Below are 20,005 nucleotides of genomic sequence, written 5' to 3' on the forward strand. Positions count from 1 at the left end.
TTTCCAGTTCTAATATATTTGACTGAATGGTAGCCTGCAGAGTAATGTCAAATAAACGCATGTTTCAAACAAGAACTGGGGGAAATGTAATTTTCCACCCACTAACAGGCTGACCATATATTCAGATGTGGTATTTGGCAGGAACTTGATTCAATAAGTTATGAATAGCTGCTGCCCACTGTTTTACTACACCCCCTACACAGAGCTGAAGTGAGGACCTGCAAAGTCTACAACTGCAAGGGGACCCAAAATTCCAGGGTTGTGGGAGTCCAATATTTCAGATCAGCAGGAGAACTACAAAGCTGGCAACGAACAGGGAAGAAGCAGAACCCTAATTGAGACTGAATTAATGCTGATGTGATGATTTGAAATCCAACTTGAAAAATAAAACAATAACAGATCTGGCTCTATATGGCCTGATATTGCCACCCAGCCTGAATTACTGTTGACAGCTCGTAACTTTATTGCACCAGCATGCCTGATTGCTGTCATTGTGCCAAGGATTTGATACTTCTGAAATTCAAACTGGGAAGGAGAGCAGATCATATCTGAAAATAAACAATCAAATTAAACTTTCTGTGGCAGATGCATGTTTACCACATCTTCATATAAGTAGCTGAAAGACCCTGGAGGTTGCTGAGTGTAAGCTCCATAAGAAGAGTTATACAGTACTATTAATACATAGCAATTTCCGTCTGTAAATCTGTACAATGAAACTGAGCTTTTTTCCTCTACCTTATATGTTTAGAAGCCAACATGTACAACATTTAAGAAGAGATTTTTCAAAGAGGAAAGTAAAAGGAGTTTGAATCCTAACTCCCAACTGTGGCAGAAACCCAAGACTATGTAGGTCTTGATCTGGAAATAAAAGCCCCAAACCACTGAAAAGTCTTCTACTGATTCCAACTGGATTTGAGACAGACCTATAACAAGTCAGCTGGAGATCTCAGAGGCAGAGGGTCATAACAGAGCCCTTCCTACAACCTCTAGTTAATGGCCAAAGCAAAACAGTGCAGCACTAACTGCTTTGGACAGGTATAACTTAAAACAAAGGAGTTAGTTTCTCCCTTAGACACTAAAACTTGTTCTAATATAGTGAGAAATATGAGCTGATTTTCCCATATTAAAAAAGAAGTCCTTATATACATAACCTTTCAACCTTAATTGAAATGGACACTGTGAGGATGCTGCTGAAGAGAGAAGCACCTGCCATGGATTTGGGCACCATGAGTTAGTGTGGGTCTATCTTTACGATGCTGTACACCCTAGCTGCAAGAGCAGTCCCTCTGAAAGTTCTCTCAGTTGCTTTTGAAAGGGCTTAGTCTTGAGAACTGTTGTTGGTGTGTGTGTGCAGCGTTGGTTTGCCTGTGCAGCCTCCCATCATGGTGTTGCTCTGGTGCATGCAGTTCTACTTTCCTGTTAATGTTGTATGTTTTTTGTGGTGCAGTTCTTCTCTTCTAAAGGTGCTTCTAAAATATTATACTGAGGGGTAAAACACTTGTGGGTCCGGTGGGAGAACTCAGTCTTTGTTTAACTGTATTCTTTTGTAATCATTTGTTTAACGGCAATCTCTTGTTTAACAGTACTTCATGAGTAACGATGAGATGCTGTTTCCTTTAGCACAATTTATTGCTCAGTGTTTCACAGAAAATATCCTTAAGCCAGAAAAATCCACGAAAGGACCATTATTTCTCTTCATCTTGTGCAGAAGTGGAAAAATACACATTAGAAATGATGCTTTCCATGTAGGACTCTGTGCACAAAGTGCAGTCCAAAAGCCACTGTGAGGTAAAAGACACTTGTACAGAGCATTGCAGAGAATAAGGTAACAGTACCTATGGGCTAATTATATTGAGACAAACATCCATTAAAATGTGTCAGATTTGTGTAACCAGTTATACCCCTTGTATTTCTCAACTTTGCTATCTTACCCAATGAAACTGTCCTTTTGTCTGGTATCAGTTTGGCTTCTTGTCTAGTGCAGCACAACCTCCAATTCTCAGGCACTGTCAGAAATACTTTACTTTAAAACAAGCTTTTATGAAACAGCTTCTATGTCTACAGGTTTAGGAATGTCAGCATTACACTGCCGATCTTTTAGGTGTTTGGCAATACAATAAAACAATTACAAATTAGGTGGGGTTTCCCTTTTGCTGTGGAGATCTTGAGCACTCCTACTTCCATCCTGACAGCAGCTACTTGACATTCAAACAACATTAGGGGCAGCTAATGTCATAAGAACAACTGCAAACCTAGCCCGAAACATTTCGGAAAAGCAAAGGACAGGACCTCATTGCTTCAGCTGTGTTGGTCAAAAAATCTACAAAATCTAGGTCTCACCTTGACCAGTTGCTTCCAATGACTGGACCCAGCTCACCAACACTAGGTACTTTGTTCATATTTTGATGGCAGTACATGGTTCAATTCACATGTCACTGTATTTATGGTGAGAATGTGCATTAGAATTCACACCGATGTGGCATGCAGACATTTTAAAACTGGGTAAACTATATCAAAACTGGGGAGGCATATGAGGAGCAACATGTTACTATGATAGGGTAAGCAGAGAAAAAACAAATGTAATTTGAAGAAATAGCTCTTAAAAATAGTTTTCTTTCGTTTTACATTCCTGGTAGTGGTTTGCTTTGCTGTATCACCTTCCATGTCTCATACGAATGAGATCCAATCTTACTGATTCAAACTGCTCATCTACCAGCAGAATTTTGTATCAGGTTCCTTCTGTCTTTATCCTGGCCTGCTTGTTTATATAATTATGGTATTATGGTTTGTTTGTTTTTGAATATATCAGTTCTTCGAAATGATTTCTATCTATAGTCTCTCTACACTTTTATTTATATCTGTATGTGTGTCTGTAAATATAAAAAAATTATAAGGAGCTTACACAAGCTGAGTTGTAGGAAAATGTAAGTTAAACGACTTTAAGTTCATTTTGCATACTTAAATAGGCTGACTTTATAGCTTAAAACCTATATACTATTGATATCTGTCTGATCTTCATGTATAGCAGGTGGTTCAAAGAAAAATGTTGCTCTACTACATATTAGCTTTGGGTTTTCTATTTCTAGAGAGAGGCACAAACTTTGTAAAACAGATGGCTGTGTTGACAGCTTGCCAGAAACTGAGGGACCGCACTTAGTCTCCATAAAAACATGAAGAAAAATCACTGTTTATTCATAGCACCTCTCTAGTAACTGCTGTTTAAACCCAGTAGTGATGGGCTTTATTTAAAAAAAAAGGGGGGGGGGGGATAAGTAGTAATGTCAGTCCTGGTTTAGACTTTTACAGGTAGCACCTTAGATAACCCTTTCTTTCTGGGGAGAAAAAAAAGAGGGAGGGAGGAGACATTAGCAGAAACCATTTAATCTAGTGTGCTGGCAATCTATGCTTCAATCCTCTGAAGTGAGGAAATGGGATTTCCTGACATGGTGTGCCAATGCAAAATGCATTATGTGCTACTAAGGGAACCCCTGGCCCACCCAGTGCCAGGAGGCTCATTTAACAGTTTTGCTAACATGGTTTTCAGTGCAAGATGCACTGCTTCTCTAGCTTGTTCACCTCTTCTGTGTTCTGAATATACTGGACACAAGGCAAAAATATACAGCAGGTATATACCAGGTATAAGTAAGACCAATAGCTTCTTCTTTTTTTATTGAGAGTAAAGCAAGAACTAGGAGATGTAACAACTTTTCCTAACTACGGGTTTCAGCTGACATTCAAATATGGAAAAGTTTATTTTGCCTTCAAGTATTTTAATTATCCGGGCAACAGTGAATGTCAACAGGAAGAAACACCACCAACATTTCAGAGTCATATACAGCAGACTATAGCATATTGTAGCTGTTGCTTTTAACCAGCTTTTTAACACTGAAACTGAAGGAATGAAATATACGTTAAGCAAATGCAGCAAGACTAACCCAAAAGTTTTGTCCTAGAGAGAGGCTGAGTGTACTTTGTATTATAGTGTTTATTCCTTCTGTCTTTTCCTCTTGTTCAAACAGCAGGACTTCAGGCAAACAGCCAAGATGGATGTGGCCCTTCCCAAGCCTGCTATCCTTCCAAAATCAGGAGGCTATGCTTTTGTAGAAGAGCTTGACTGACACTTCAGTGTGATCAAGTGTAAACTCGATATTTGGATGTTGTATTTACTGGTAGCATGAAAAAAGGAAAATTCCTTACTAGTGACTTCTGAGCTGTGTGAAGTCTCATGTGCAACCTGACCTAGAGCTGACCTTGGGCAGATAGTGTGGAGGTTTCTAGTGAGCTTGGTAGGCAGTGAAGGAATCTGTCTGCAGGGTGAAGCCTGGGGCTCCCGTGCAAAGTCCAGTCAGAGGAGGGATCTTTGCTGAACTCTATCTTTGAAATCTGTGCGTGAGAGCTGTCATTTAATGGCTGATGGGAATTGCAGGCAATCTTGTTGCTGCCATCCTGGACGTGTATGCAGTCCTGGCCTACTAAAGTATTTCTGGCTGCAGGGATCAAATGGATGATAAGCACCTGGTTTTGCAATGTACCACACAGTTCAGAGAGTGTTTTTTACCTCAGTCTCAAAGCTATGATCAGTTCTCTACATGATGAGACGAAGTATCCCTGGGCGGTCTTCATTGGTGTCTCAACCTGCAACAGAGGAGCATTATTACCGTTGGTGAGAATTGATTGTGCTGGGAGTTATCTACCAGATTTTGCAATAACTATTGTTCCTGCCACAAGTGCTCTGACCCCTTAACTCCCATTGCCCTTTAAGCTCTATAAATTTTATTGTTAAGGGATTTCCAGCCCATCCCTACTCATTACCTTGGAAACAAAAACAGAAGCATTACTGAAAATGTCTAATAATGAATTTAGCCTAAGCACCCTACTGGGAGGTAGAGAACCATTATTATCCCCATTTTACAGTTGAAGAATAAGTTCCAGAGTTCAAGGCTGTCCACCAGATCTCCTTCTGCCAAAGCTGTCCTGCCTATATGACTAGGCTATTGACTTGAATTCCTCTGCTGACCACTAATACAGCAGAATCAACTGTCAAGATAGGTGGTCTCTCAAGTAATCACATTCGAAACCTTTGAGGCTCACTCTATATTAAAAACAACAGTTTAAGTCCTGCCCATAAACTTGCCAGCAGTTGCTACAGGTTTCTGCAGCATCAGTTTAATAGTCTCTCTGTGTGATACAATACTTAATTAGAAGGTAGAAAGCAGCTGCTGGAGCTTAAGCTTCTTTATCATCTCAGTGTGCAGCCCCTTTGCAAAGTCCAAAGTAACAGTTCAACCTGACTGTGACAATTGCACTCAGACCTGTGTCCTTCCCAGTCTTTTGCAATGGAGATGGAAAAGTCATGGCTATATCAGTTTTCATGTAGCTGTGGCTAGTTGGACAGCCAGCAAAGTGCAGCATGCTTATACCAAGCACTGAGAAGCCAAGGCACTGGTTTAAAAACAATGAGATTTTAAACAGATACTGCAGTTTCAGTTCTCTGAATTTGCCTTCATGTTTTATGTGAGAAGGTTTTATAGTTCTAAGTTTTTTTCCACAAACAGATAACTTCATTGGGTGGTGGTGGTGGGGGAAGGGTTGTTTGTTTTTTTCTTTTTAATGAAAGTATTTGAATAGTCTCCAAGATCCTATTGCGTTGACTTCAACAAAACACCACAAATCTGACAAACTTACAAGGCATGGAAAAACTTCTCTTAAAAACACCCCAAGATCTGAGGAGGCAGCCATGGAAAACTAGATGTTGCCAATAGTATAGAAATTAAGAAAATATCTCATGTGAGAGAACGGAGAAACTAAAAATCTCATTTTAGTTGAAACTCTTTGGTAAACTATAAGACAAGTGAGCCAAGTTCAAAGAATGTTTGAATCTATATGGTCAAGCAATAAATGCTCTGCAAAAGGAAAATATTTAATGTTATTTTGTACAGTTTTCATCTACTTAATACTTTTCTGTTAACTCAGATAAAATGAAGCGTGAAGGTATAATTATGTACTTGGCAAGGAAGGAGAGTGAGATGTAAGAGACATTTTTGAATGGATAGAAAAGAAGAATTCTATTCAGAGCCTGTGCTTTTTATGTGAAGAGAAGTACAGGTAGCAAAGGGATTCACAACGTAAAGCTGAAGTAAGCTTACACTGACAATATAGGACCAGACTATCTTCAGCATGGCAACCAAAAGAAGTTATGCAAGTCACACATCTGGGAAAAGAAACACACTAAATGTCGTTAATAATAAGGATAATACTCATCATGAACAAAAAGGACAATAGCATCACCAACTCAGGTGAACGTTTGTAATTGCAAGCAGACACAGTGTCAGTGAAAGGTTAGTTTACTACCAACCGAAAGTATAGCCTTTCTTTTAAAATATTAATTAATAAAAAATAGACACATGAATAAATATAAGAAAAGGAAGAAGATGGAGGATTAGGCAGATGACACATATTTGTGTCCCCTTGATAAATCAGTAGAATTCTGGCAGGTACTTCTTGAAAAATGAGACCCATGTTTCTGCATGCATCCCTGTTTAGATCTTTCATTTCCTTACCCTGTCACTTGAACAACAGGGTGTTTAAAAGGTTTCACAGGAAAAAAAAAAAATAATCAGGGTGCTAGGAAACCAGTTCTCAGAGACAGGAAGAACCAGGTAAAGTTCTATAAAGAAGGACTATTTTGGAAAGAGATCAAGATGCTACATGAATAAAAAATCCAGGGTGAATTTATAAGTAAAATTAAAACTGCAAGTTGTGTAAGTAAAGCTGGCAAAAGCCATGGATTCTGTGGCTATCTAAAAGGATTCAGTAGTAAATTACACAAAAAAATATGCTTACTCTATTTGCTCTATAGAATAACCTGAGTGTGCTATTTGGAATAGATATTCAGGGTACATGAGAAACAATCCTTATTAAAGAGTTTGAGAAATGAGATTTAATTAAGCTGCAGCCAGGAAGGATGTGGAATATGGTGTAATTAACCTTACCCTATTACGCTTGTGCTGGCAGTTAGGTCCAGGAAGAAGGCTTAAAGTGAGAGGTACTGGACAGCTTTAGGAAACAAGAAGCTTGTCTGGAACTACTGCTTGCCTGAACCAATAGGTCTGGGAGTTTGTATACAAGTGTCAAGATAGTCTATTGCAGCTGTGGGCTTGCCTGGGAAGAAAAGGATTGGTTAGGCCAAATATTTGTTTGAACTGTGTTCCTTTTAGAATCTATCTTGAAGACTTGGCTTGGGCAGCTTGAACTCCTTGTTAGGAGCCAAAGCATAGCTGGAGTGGTTGGAGGCTGAAGATTGAAACTTTGGAACAGTGAGACAACTATTTTGCTTTTCTGTACAGTATTTTACCAAGATCTTGTATATTATAAATGAGGCCGTCTTTTTTCTTCTGCTGTTTTTTTTTTTTTTTTTTTTTTGGTGGTATAGCATACTCTCCTGCACGGACTCAGAACCAGTAGGGACAGATTTGTAGCCCTGATTCATGGACTAACTATCCTCTGGGGAAAAGGACTCCTGTTAGAAAGGCACATCCTACCTGAAGTATTTGATTCACCTGTTTCTGCATTTGGGTGGCATAGTTTGCAGTGCTGTAGTCCTAAGAGAAATTAAACAGAAATAACAAGCTGAGCTAGAAATGAGCTTCTAGTCAGAAAATCAAAGAACTGATTTGCTTTCCTATGTTTAGGAAATTTTTATTATTTTATGTCTATGTTTAGAGCTGTATACCTTATATACAAATACTACACAGATAGCAGGAAGTGTAAGATGAAAAAGCTGATGGAAATGACTGGGAGCCAGAAGTGCTGTTCTCACTCCTCTGTGAGGACATTTGCACCACTTCAGTGAATAAGTGTTCATCTAAATAATAGAAGCTCACCCTTGCCAGCTCAGTGTCTTCACCAGTTTATGCCTAATTCAGAGTCATAGTTTGTGTTATTGCTTCCACCTAACTACCATTCTGTCAGGCACTCTCTGTCCCTCCTGCATGAGCTTTTTAAATCTTCTTTAAAGCTATAAATACTTGGATATTGTCCTGGTTCCAGTTAGGACAGAGTTAATTTTCCCTCATAGTAGCTGGTAGGGTGCTATGTTTTGGATTAGGGTGAGAAGAGCGCTGATAACATGCTGATGTTTTAATTGTTGCAGAGCAGTGTTTACACCAGGCCAAGGACTTTTCGGCTTCTCGCTCTGTCCTGCCAGCGAGCAGGCTGGGGGTGCAGCAGGAGCTGGGAGGGGACAGACCCAGGACAGCTGACCCAAACTGGCCAAAGGGGTATTCCATACCATCTGACGTCATGCTAAACAATATATAGGGGTGGCTGGCCGGGGTGGGGGGCCGGCTGCTCGGGGATAGGCTGGGCATCGGTCAGCGGGTGGTGAGCAATTGCATTGTGCATCACTTGTTTTCTTACACATTATTATTGTTAATACTATTATCATTATCACTATTATTATTATTATTGTTATTATTATATTCCTGTCTTAATAAACTGTCTTTATCTCAACTCACCGGCTTCGCTTTCCCGTTTCTCTCCCCCATCCCAGAGAGGGAGGGGGGAGGGTGAGCGAACGGCTGTGTGGTGTTTAGCTGCCAGCCGGGTTAAACCACAACAGATATACACATCTGTGGTGCTCCCTACTTCCTGTGTAGGGTGCCTGTGTTTAAGTGCTTAACTAGATGGCTCATTACTTGTACAACTGAGAGTGCTGTAGAGACTGAGAACACGTGTAAGCCCTGCACCTGCTAGGACAGGTTAAAGGAAGACATCCCCCCACCAGTGGTGATCGCTAAATCTTGATTTTCACCCACAATCAGAGCGTTTACTTTAGCTTTTCTTACCCAATAGCTGGAGGATTAATATCTCTCACTTCTTAGTTTCTAGAAAGCAGGAACTTTCTAGATTCTATAAAAATAAAACTTTTATAACTGGAAATTTTAAATATATTAGAACTGAACTGATTAGTCATCTGGGATGAACAAAACTACATATTCATGGTAAAGGTGCTTGCCTGGTTCTATGTGTGAGTCTTACTCATGTTTTCATCCACAAAGGCAATAGTCAAAACCTTCACAATAATGATTCTTGTGAGGTAAAGATCTTTGGTCATGTCGAGGCGTAATCACAACGTGGCTTTTGATGCACTGTGTCCCTTGAAAGTGGTGTCCAGCATATAAGTTACTTCAAGCATTTGCAGTCTAAAAGGACAAATAAAAAAACAAAAGTTGAGACGGCCAGTCTTTACATCAATATTGCTGTTTCATAAAGCATTCAGCTACAAGTCTTCTGATAACAGGGAACTTGGTGCGCTGTAAAAGCTGTACTATGAGAAATGATGATGCATACTGGCAGATGATACAAAGTGAAAGGAATGGAAAGCTCATGGGAGGAAATGATGACATAGATTCAAGAGCAGAGCTGAGAATTTGGCACTTGAGGCAAAGCCTAAATGAATTGTGAAAGTCTCCTACGGTAAAGGATGCAGCTGTCTCATGTTATCCACCTAATCTTCCATCTTTAGGAGCAAAAGATCTTTAATGAATAGTGCCAAACTTGTTCTCCTTGTCTTGCATGTGTTGAACAACACTCATAATATGGAATCTGTCCAATATTTCTCTTTCTAAATACCTTAAGTCAGTCATCCTCAGATTTCCTCTGGTCTTTCTCTGGAGGGAGGCTGCCCATTCACCAATACCTTCTTCACTGGGGAAGCTATATACAGGCTAGGTCCACCTGTATCCCTTACTGTTCTTACAACGTAATTAAAAAATTAAAAACATTGATAATATATATTCTGTTCTTCCTGAACATCTTCTATTTCTGCAATACCAGTACCAGCTAAAACTGAACTTTGCATAACTAACTAACAAGACTAGAGTTGTGCCACATATAATATTAATGTCATTTTTTGATAGAGCAATTACAGATGTGTAATACAAGATAAAGATTACAAAGGTTTAATTTTCATAGAGCTGAGCATACTCCTTACAATATTGATCCAGCAATTTTATATGCTGGTAGCTGTGGGTATTCTTGCTGTTGTCAAGACAGAACATTTGCAATAATACATATGGTATTCTGATAGCTAGCAGGTCATTAATCAGAGATAAAGGACTGTCTTAAGCAGTAAAAGAGAAATATACCATGTGTTTTCTTGTTCTTGTTAGTAAATAGTAGTCTGGATTTTGTCTTAACTCTTGGTCAGTGCTTGGCTTAGTGCTCGGCTCAAAATGGAGGGAGGATGACGTTGAATGAAAATGCAATGCCTACAGCAAGTGGCTCTTCCTGAGCTTTGAAAGCTTACCCCTTTCATTTTCAAAAAAATTAAATGGAAAAAAAGGGTTCTTGATTGGGTTGGGATTTATCGAATTCAGCAATAACTTAGCATATAATATTAATATGACTTTTAATTTTATACGCCTAATTTATTGGTGAAGTCTTCTCAAGCATGCAAACACAAAGTCTATATATATTGAGGGTGCAAAAATAAAAATGTTGGGTATCACAGGTGGTGATCTTAGTTTGACCAGCATATTAAAGCTTCTTGCCTGGACAGATAGGTAGCAAATTTGTGTGAGTAAATAGCACATTTATTTATCATCTTTTGTACTTACAGAACCCCATAGAACACACACAGCATTGGTATAATTTTCGTGAAGACTCCTAGGGTCATGAAGGACTGTTTCAACTCTGAACACTCACAACAGAACCTTTAATTGACTAGCAGAAAGCTGGTCTATGTGCTTTCAGGTTTTTTACAAGTCTGCTTAAGAAATGAGTTTTGCGAGGAGGGTTGGCCAGAAAACAAGAATTCTATTTGCACAATAATTTGAGGTTTAAAATATACAGCAATTCTGCAATAGAACATTCACATGACCTTTTAGAATTTCTTACAAGTATTGATTCATTCTGGCACTACTAATTACTGTTGGGTAGAGAGCTTTCCTTGGAATATGGGGGGATACATGCTCAAAGTCTTTTTCCTTTACTGTACAATATTTGTCTTTTCAGTTTTAATATTGGTGTTATCTATAAATGAAATGGAAAAAATGGAACTGCTCTTACAGAACAAAAACATTCAAGCCAGGCATTAGGTGGAATCTAAAGCCTGATTCACCCACAAACCCTTCAAGCAGCTAGAAACTATTTTGTATACTGTTCTCTGATTCTGATTCCAGAGTGAAGTCATCTAGCCAATAGCACTACATGGTGATTTCGTAAACCTAAAGAATATTTAAAATTCTTGAGCAACCTGAAAGTGTTGCTCAAACCTGAAAGTTTGTCTTCTGAAATCATAGTTAAGCTAGATTTAAGAAATTGCTAAGTTTTTAAGAATTTTAGAAAAATGTCAGTCTATTTTCCTTCTGGTTTGACATGCCTTGAAAAAATATGAAGGACGTAGTTCTTGTCCAAGCACAAGACTTGTAGTTACTGCAGTCCAAGACCAGAAATTGATTAAACTGGGCTTATGATGTCTGTGTAGAAGTACACTATCGAAGACTTATCTTGTCCTTCCTTGCTATAATGAAGAAAGATTTCTTTCTGATTGTTACCTGGCGTAAGTTTAGTATGAAGAAGGAAAAGAACTACTTAGAAATTATAAACTACATTAGTTTTGTACTTTATAAATCCTTTTAAACATATTCTCAGCATTCAGCATCCAAACTGCTGATGTTTCCTCTGAAAAATTGTCTCCTAAAAAATAAATAAATCTGTCCTTAATTGTGGGTGTGGAATACTTTGCTGTTTTGGCTCTGACCTGCATTATACCTAGTGATACTCAAGCACTGACATGTGAATACACCCTCACATCAGCATGCTATCTCTATTTGGCCCAGTTAACTCTTAGAAAAACAAATATTCTTAAACCAGCATAATTTTCCTTGATTCTGGCATGAAATAACTGAGCCACAGCATCTGATGGTGTGAAAGCACTCTGCTTTCCCTGCCTTGCCCATGTCAAGCGTCAGTCTTCCACATGTTTTCGTGACACAGTCTTGCAGGAGTCAGCAGAGTGCTGTATAGACTTTGGCCCAAACAGCTGGATGAATGACTGAATCTGCTCACTGACTTCAAATCACATGTTATCAGTGAAACCTTTGCTGCTGTGTTTCCTTTCATTGTGTCCTTAAGCTGACCGTTTCCTGCTCATGTCCTTTAAGCAGAGAATATACAGAAGATCAGGGTCAGCCCCGACGCTGCAAATGCTTCACTTATGGTTTGGGAAGATAAAGCTGTTGTTTTAATAAGGTTTGAACAAACATAAAAGTTGCCTACACTTCTTTTTTCTAATACAGTTGCAGGGAACTGATCATGAAAATTTCCCTCATCATCAATTTTTAGCCAATATTGAACTAATTCTTTTTTTTTTTTTTTTTTTTAAATGTGGTGTGTGGTTCCAGCTGTGATAAATGCAAGCTATTGCAATCTGGTGGAGGAACCAGAATGTTTTTTAATGACCCGACACTGTAATCTAAGCCAAGCAAATATAATGATTCACCCAGGGAAGATAAATTATTGCCTGGAAAAATGCCAAAGCTTTTTAATTTGTAACTCCAACATGTCTCTCTTAGAACCCACTGTAAACTGTCTGGGATACGAAGTATTTTCCAAACTGTTATATAACTTCATAACTCACAGTGTTTTTTTTCCCCTTCCTCATCCAGCACATGCATCCATATGCTTAATTTAGACGAAGAATTGCTTTAAATAGCTGCCTGAAAAGCCCTCTGCTATGACCACATGGGGAAAAAAAACCACCTTAGCTGCAGTCGTCAATAACATTCAAGATTGTAAGTTGGAGCTGCAGCAGGTGTCGGGGGGCACTTGTCACCACAGCTTGGAGATGTGACAAATCATCAGAAGCATTTGGATTTCCTAGGCTGTCATTAGCCATCTGTTCGCAGATCTGGGCGGGTCAGCTGCGTGGACTTGACCAAAGCCACCTGTTAATTAGAGAATTTACAATTCCAGCTAATTTAGAGCTGATTTTATTTATTGTTTATAATGGGAAGATGTGTCACACAGTGTGGGACAGGCTTGTTTCTGGGATTTTGTTCAAACTGTGGTATACAACGTAGGATTCAGCTGCTGGAGTTTCCCCTCTGCACCAAAATTTCATTTGTTTAGAAGCCACTGTTTGCCTGTTTGTGTGTAATGTATGTTGTCTTTACAGTGATCAGACCCTATGGGTTATTCTTGCAGAGCCCTTTCTCAGCTCCAGCTGTTGCAAATGCTCGTCTTTGTTCCCATAACAGCTCCCAGAGAAGTCTCTCAGTCCTAAGACATACGCAAGGTCAGTAACTAAGAAAGAGTAGGATATGATTGTGTCCCATTCTTCTTGCAGACTATTAAAGTTTCATCATGTTCCTAACATTTCCAAGGCCAAACAAGCACTGGAAAATAGGTTAGAAAGACCTGCATTTTGATAGCTCCAGCATGCTTTCCATGAAATACACTTGAAGACGCTCTGTAGCTAATTGGAGTTAGTCTGCATGCCAAGAGAAGTTTTGATGAGGTAAGGATAAGGTTAAACAAAAATATTTTCTTTAGTTGTATTGTATACTTTGTTGGTTACCTAAAATATTTACTGATATTCAGTAATACAGAATATTTGAAGAATATTTGTAATGCAACTTCTATTTTAAAAGGTTTCTTATCATACTAATATGACTTTTAAGAAATTAGTGGTGCACATAAACATCCTGAAAAGTCATGTAAATATTTTAGTACTAGAACAGCAAAAAGTAAAGTTCAATTTGATCCTCACTTTTTGTGCCATTGGTTTTCTTCTTAGGAAGAACTTTGGGCAATGTAAAAGATTCAATAACTATAATAACTGTTACAGTCTTCTATTGCTTATAATATTCTTTATACATGAAGTAATAAAATGGACAGGGACATGTACTGTGCCTTGGACTGGGCTTCAAGTTCACTCTCACGCCTCTTTCCTATAATTGGCCAGCACTACAGTTGAAAACAGCTACTATGAATTTAAATAACTCTTTATTATCACCTCTTCCTTCTGTAATTATAGTCTTTGGAATTCTGTTGTGGTATACTAATGCAATATGTATTGACATGTTCACCATCCCTTTGGCTGGAAGATCAGGCAAGAGAAAGCTCTTCTAATCAAAAATGTTGTACAGAACACATTTCTAGAATAAGCTTGAATTGCTCAGTCTAATTCTACTTTTTCTATAATGTGTCCCTGGAGATATATATGTGTATAAATATATAAGCATATATATAAATATGTATGTATAAAATGTATATAAAAATATATCATGGGCAATTCTGATTTCAGAGAATATAATTGATGGAGAGAGTATGCTAATATCACAATGTAAATTTTGAATGGGTTACACAGTTTAAAGGATTTTTAGGTGTAATTAAAAGCCCTTAGCTAAGGTATCCAGGTTCAGATTTTGCAATGGATGGATTAGACCTATATTCAGTGTACATATATGGCTCTGCACTTCCTACCTACCTCTCAGTGCAACTCTTGGTTTTGTGAAACCCACATGCAAGATATAGCAGTCTTTACTTTGAGGGTCAAACCTCACAGATTTCTTTGAAGTGGTGCTTTTTTCTTTACTGAAGTTATTCTTCCTCACCTTTTCCTGTGCTACGCATTTTCAGCTTCTATAACATTCACAGAAACAGGACTTGGGAGACTTTCATTTTCCTGCACTATTACTGCTGTGGAAGTAGAGTGTGACCACTATGCTATCACATAGCAAGACAGCCAGAGTTTTCCCTGGAAGAGGTGAATAATGGTTGGAGGAGCAAACATTGCCCCAGCAGTTGATTGCCTCCTCTCAGCCCAGCACCCAGACCCTATTGCTTTACACAGGGATGGAGAGAGCCAGAAGCTCCAAAGGGGAGGTGAGATGGATCTGCAGTATCAGTGGTATGCCACCCAGGCAAGTGCAGGAGGACAATTTTGGCAGCCAATGGAGGAGGGAGAAACAGCGTCAAGCTGTACTGCCCTTGCAATTGCACTGTACTATGGACAGGCTCCACAGATCTGAACTAATCTGTCTCCTGTGTAACAGTGGCTGTCATGATGGTGGTTCTTGTTGGGTGATGGTGTCATACTCAGTTGTGTGCAATGCATAAAGAACAGTATTTTAACTTGTCCTAAATTATGGGTGTCATGATGACATGTTCAGCTCTGGGTTGTGTACATGCTCTCAATTTATGCTTTCCTTGTGGCTTTTCCTGTTTTCTGTTGCTATATGGAAAATTTCAGAAACATGTCCACGTTAACAAATTTTTTTTTTAAAGGAAAAGATGAAAAGTACTTTAGAAAAGTGCAAACTGAACTATAACCCACCACTGATATTTTTCATTATTTTAATATTAATCTATATTGTTATGTAATTTATATTTATTCTGGGTTGCTCCATCAGGTAATAGAAAAGAGCATGTTTAACAAATTCTTTAGGGAAAATTTGTTGCATAAGAGGATACTCAAAAGAACAAAAAAAGATTTTTATATTAATATATACTATATATACTTATATTAATATATGATATAGATATGTTCACATGAGGTGAATGACAGCTCCTATCTCTAACCTTTTGAACTATTTAGGTACTCTCAGCCTGTTCTACCTAGTAATAGAGAAAAACAGAGATGTATACAAAACATCTAGTTTTCTGATGCCTATGGAACAATATTTGAACATCTTGGACCTTCTTCGGGCAACCAAGGATGGAAGAAGTCTATATTAAGTACAGATCAGATAAGAAATAATAAATGAATTCTTGCTTTTATTATATTAGTTGAAAAGCTGAGATTCAGTCATTTAGTCTACATAACCTGGGTGACTCTTAAAAACTTTTACAAAATTTTCATACATTTTAGAAAAGCTTATTTAGGTGAGAACCAGAGAAAAAGGATTATGTCACATAAGAAGTAATTTTCTTCTTGCCTCAGTTGGTATAGTAGTATATGTATGTGTTATTTCACAGGAGTACATGGAAGTGCACTTGCTTAAAATCAGTATGACTGTTCAGAACTGTAATTTAATGTTTTTCTTCTTGATTTCTAACTTAAAAATACTATTTTTCTCTGTGTATGTGTGTGTTTCTGTCTATTAGTGCCATTCACATATGACTAATGAACATGATAATTGTCTATGAAATGTCCCATTGATTTGGAAAACAGTCCAGGGGAAAGTGAAAAATAGTATATATGGACACGTCTTTGTTTCTATGTATCCTAAAATCAGTGTCTGTTATTTAAAGATAAAATCTCAAAGTAGTTTATGTAGTAAGTGGAAGTTTGTCTAGTTTTAGTGATCTGTTTAGTAAAAGATTTTGACTTATTTGGAGCAAGGAGTGTCCAAAGTCGTCTTTTGTCTGTTGAAGGATAACTAATTTGTAATATACTGTCTCCTCAAAGGGAGGAGATTTATATTTCCTAGTAATAAAGGAATGTCTGAACCACAAAATGAGTCTTACAAGCCCTATTATGAAGAAACCTCTGCCAGTACGGGATTGTCACAGTAATGTTTCCTTTTCTTCTGTTTTCATGCAGTACTTGGGAGGGAGGATCACACAGAGTAGAGAACAGCGGTGTACCATAACCACTACTGAAATAACTATAGTCTGAGAAACCGTGAGCCCAAGAAAAATGGAAGGGATTCAGGTTTGAATTATGAAGGATTTACCCTCCAAGGGCTATGTCAATGTTCATGTTGGTTTTCATTTTAGTCATAATGGGTTTCCAGTTTCTGCTGTAATTCAGTATCACAATTAGATGGATGCTTGTTGAATGCTGCTGGTCACTGGTTATGTTTGAATGTTATACAAATGTAGTCAGTTAAGTACCTGTTACTACTCTTTCTGTTTGTATGCCAAAACCATAGCTTGATCTGTTAGGAGTCTACAAACATAAATATTAAATTTTAAGGTTTTTGCTTCGAAGTATAGAATTTTTAAAGATGAAAATGCATTTTCTCTTGAATCTTGGTCATTCAGTTTCAAATCTCCCAAGCATGAGGCAGTTTTCTGGGGAAGAACTAATTTTTGTTATTAATGAAATAAAGATTTCCTCTGTTAAATTTAATCTATGAAAATCAATGAAAAACAAATGAGCAAAAAAGCTTCAAACTACAATACAGTGTTAATCTTTAATTGTTTTAATTTCCAAGTTATTACTTTTATTGTAACTTGGCTACGTCTGTCAGGTTGGGCTAAATGAATACAAAACTTGGCATGAGAATGAAATCTCTGCTGGAAACTTATTTGTGTTTTATTATTTTTAACCGTTAAATTTACATTAGTGAAAAAGTAAAGAGTAGAAGTTCACGTTTCATAATTGTGTTCTGTCTTCCAAATAAGATCCATATTGAAGATTTCAAAGTTTGTTAACATCTGCCAATAATTTGGACTCTAAATATGGACTAACCATAGCTTAATAAAATAAATCAATAAACAAAGAAAGTATTATAAATGTCTGCATGTGGTGACTACTTACAAAGTTATTTACATATGAATAGGTCTATCTATATGCAAAAACACACCTTGAGCTGCACAAAATATTCATGTGTTTTATGAATTGAACCTTATTACCCAAAATTATACCGATTCAAAGACAGCTTATACTGTATTTTGCTCTTATACCCTTTTACTTACAATGCTTCAAATGCATTTAACAACCATTGCCTGTAGCAATTAAGCACGCAAGCATTGGTAGTGCCTCAGATTTGTATAAGAATTTCAGAGCTAAGGATATTTTTTGTGCAATCCTTACATGTTGGGGAAGGAGTTTCAGCCCTACGTATCTTTCGTGAATTTGAGCTGGAGCATTCTTCATATTCAAACACGGGGTCTTTTATTCTTTTGTAGTTTAATTGCATATTTCAGTCTTCTCCCCAAGTATCTAATTTCATTGAAATTGTTAGTAATTCTTTCTTGACATATTGAGGAAAATACACTGACTATCTGGACTTGTTAGTGAATCAGAAAACTGATATCAAACGTATCTTTTAAAAGTGTGAATTGTGTATATAAAGTGTAAAAAGGATTATTTAAGTTGTCTGGTTAATACAAGTTCCTTGAACCCATTCCAGTCATCTTGTCATTTTTAAAATCTTTGCTAAGATTAAAAGATTTTCATGAAGAATTTGCTCTGTGCAAATTTTCTCAAACTGACAATATTAGAAGCTGCTTTTCCTTTATGAATTATCTCTAAAGCAAAATGTATTTGGAAGCTTTCAACATGGAAGAAAACCGATTACTTGCTATAGTGGCAAGTTTTCCATTTCATTGTGTAGCACGCTTTAAGGGTCATCCTGTTCCCTCCCAGATAAACATTTGCACAACTGTTTAAATGCAATATGATATGACAGGGAATTGTGTATTCCTACTTCGACTGTGATATAGCAGATACTGGTGTACTGGGTGACTAGCTGACTTTCTGTGGACACAAAAAGTAATTTCCTGACTGACCATGGCCATGTATCAATGAACAAAGGATGTGTTTGAGCTATTCTTTTCAGCTAAGATTTAAGATTTCTATCAGACTCTCAGCTAACTGTTCACTGACTAATATTTGTGGTCGGCAACCAGATGACTGAAGAAGAGAAATCAGAGGTTTGAGAAAGCCCTAATGAACATTCCTAGGCGTGAGCCTTTGTACAAGTACTCATGAGAGTTCTTGTTTTCCACAAGCATTTTGGCTGAAAAATGCCCAAATGTTTTTCTGAAAATAAATACAAAAGGTCATAAATACCACTGAGGTGAATTCATGGTTTTCATTGTAATACATATCTCTGAGTACTTAGTTTACAGTATTCACCCATGTCTGAAGAGTAACAAGGGAGCTCTTGGAATGCATATGTTCTTTACCAGTGAGAAGACTAGCAACAAAATATATGTTATAGAAGGGTTCATGCCTCTACATCTGAATCTGCCACGTATGCAAAAACACAGAAAACAGCAAAACTGTTGAAGTAAAATTTCACTGTGTCTGGGAAAGGCCAAAGTAAAACAACATTAAAAGTAAATCACAATCAAACTGTGCAAAAAGCTTACTATATAAACTGCTAAATGCTACTGAGGGACTGGATGTGTTACAGCTGCAGCTGTTGATTTGTAATGCTAGGCCATGCAAGTATTCTTCTAGGGACAAATACACTGTAGAAGCAATCTTTAGAAAGTATGGCATGGTACAGCTGTCGTTTGAATAAGATAGCCTTGACCCTGGAAGGAAAATCATTACAGAGGGATTGTTCACCTAACATTGAAGATGCATATGATCTCAGAAAATTATCTTCAGGAATGTTAATTTTAATAGGGTAGTTACTGTTGACAATTTCCTTTGTATATTTTAAATGATTTATCACATTGTTCCAAGCAGAGCAGGCAAATAGGATCTCTGGGAACTTTCTGGACCTTCTTGACCGAACATTGAACACCCAGTTTCTCTTCAGTCTGCCAGGTGCATCGTTCAGATTGCTGAGCTGCTTCTAGAAATTACATGGGAATTTCAGAAACTCTTTAGTTTCATAATCAACTTACATTTCATAAGAGGCTGTTAATACATTTATATATCATCTTAAAATAATTTTGTCTATAAGTCCTCTTTGTTTTCTCTCTTTTTTTTTTTTTTCCACCCAAGGAGAAAATAAAATTTAGCAATTATTCAAAAGGAATGACTAGATTTACAGGGGTGAAGAGTACCTGTAACTGTTGTACACTTAATAAGTGAGAAGGACATTAGATTTGTTTTAGACCTTTTTTATGAGAGCAGAGCAAGTGAAAATTTGTTGAAAATATTTGATGTGGTGTACAAAACTGGGAATTCCATAATATTATGAAAGAGTAAAGATGTTACACACAGAAATTATTATTCTTAGAAAGTATCAGTTATGGAAATTTTCATTAGTTGAAAATATGACATTCTTTCAGCTACAGTTATAGCTGAAATGTGGGTGATGGGATGTGGGTGAATTTTTTGAATCTGTCCTTAAAGTTTACATTGAGT

General features: G+C 37.4%; 1 long non-coding RNA gene across 3 annotated transcripts in view; it reads left to right on the forward strand.

Moving 5' to 3' along the window:
- LOC106032328 (uncharacterized) overlaps positions 1 to 17,662 on the forward strand; it is a 39,472-nt gene extending 21,810 nt beyond the window's left edge. Inside the window, exons 1-3 of one of the 3 annotated variants that reach the window (XR_001204791.3) lie at positions 10,504 to 13,300; positions 13,389 to 13,522; positions 14,647 to 17,662. This is a non-coding gene — a long non-coding RNA (uncharacterized lncRNA). The other 2 variants (XR_007168116.2, XR_010831169.1) reach the window with 2 other exon arrangements.
- The last annotated feature ends 2,343 nt before the right edge of the window (positions 17,663 to 20,005 follow it).

The sequence above is a fragment of the Anser cygnoides genome, chromosome 4 (assembly GCF_040182565.1).
Source record: "Anser cygnoides isolate HZ-2024a breed goose chromosome 4, Taihu_goose_T2T_genome, whole genome shotgun sequence".
In the NCBI taxonomy this organism is placed as follows: Eukaryota; Metazoa; Chordata; class Aves; order Anseriformes; family Anatidae; genus Anser; species Anser cygnoides.